Source organism: Mus caroli, chromosome 15 (genome assembly GCF_900094665.2).
Source record: "Mus caroli chromosome 15, CAROLI_EIJ_v1.1, whole genome shotgun sequence".
NCBI lineage: Eukaryota > Metazoa > Chordata > Mammalia > Rodentia > Muridae > Mus > Mus caroli.
The window spans coordinates 63,111,743-63,112,885 of record NC_034584.1 but is presented as its reverse complement, the minus strand read 5'-3'; the positions used below and the strand labels follow the sequence as shown (position 1 = coordinate 63,112,885).

The 1,143-nt window shown below is 51.1% G+C and overlaps 1 non-coding gene across 1 annotated transcript; it reads left to right on the top strand.

Moving 5' to 3' along the window:
• On the top strand, positions 1-132 carry LOC115029479. Its single transcript, XR_003835053.1, has one exon. It is a non-coding gene; the product is annotated as a small nucleolar RNA SNORA17 (small nucleolar RNA).
• The last annotated feature ends 1,011 nt before the right edge of the window (positions 133-1,143 follow it).

The following is a 1,143-nucleotide window of genomic DNA, read 5'->3' as shown; positions in this document are numbered from 1 at the left end:
GCTGCCTCTAGAAACATAGCAAGTGTGGTTATTATGTCACATTTGCAACCATAGGTGGCAGAGAGGAGAAAGGCAATGTCTATGCTCGGTATTCTGATCTACAAACATTCGAATGATTAGCAGCCTAGCCTTCCCTGAAAAAAAGTGGCACCTGGGCGCTCAGACCACAAGGACCAGGAGCAAGCTGAAGTCTAGAAGAATATAAGCCTAGGACTAAAGACCCCAGTTGGAAGCGATCCTGAGAGTGGTGATCCTCACATGGGGCCACTCTAGCAGGCGGAGCAAGGAGCAAACCAGATCACCAGACCAGTGCCATTGGGCCTATACAGGGAGCTAGCCTGACTATACCATTTGGGCACCAAACAGGCCTGGATGTGGGTAGACCATGCCTAATGTAACCCCTGCCTTCAACATAATACACAAGTGGGGCATAGCACCCCTGAGACCACTTCTGAGATAACCCCAGAGACCCCGGGTACCACTAAGAGGAGCGAGTAAGTTGTGGAGAAATGGAAGAAAAAGAGAAACAAAAGGATGTGGGCACAATGAAGAGAGGCAGAACTAGAGACTCAAGGGTAGTGAGGAGCAGCCCGATGTGAGTAGCCAGTAGTGCCACCTGGGACAATGGTGGAGTCCTGGCCTCTTCTGCTACTAGGGGCCACACTTAGTCTGTGACCCTGAAGCATCAGGAGTATACTACCGTCAAAGTTCAGGCAAACATTCATGGTCTGGGCTGCTGCCTGGGGAAGTTAATGTCTGATGGCTGTGCAGAGTTGACCCAACCCTTCACCTGGGCATCTTCCAAAAGCTGATCCTAGAGGATTGAGAGGAGGAGACCTGACTCAGCTGCTAACCAGCTGCAGTACATGGAAGACAGGACCATATACATTGCAGGAATTGTAGGTAAGGGAATCCCCGAGGGAATGGGTGAGGAAGACTTAGCCTTACCACTCTTCTCCTGTGTGATGGCATGGAGGAGGGAAAGATATCCTCCTTCCTCTTTCCCCCTCACCACTTATAACAGGCACAACTCCTGGCCCTTGGATTATGAAAGGAGGAGAGCTGTCTTTGCCCTACTCCAACTACAGCACTGGGGAGAGCAGGCCCTGCTCCTTGCCTGGGAAGCAAAGTAGACCCACTGAT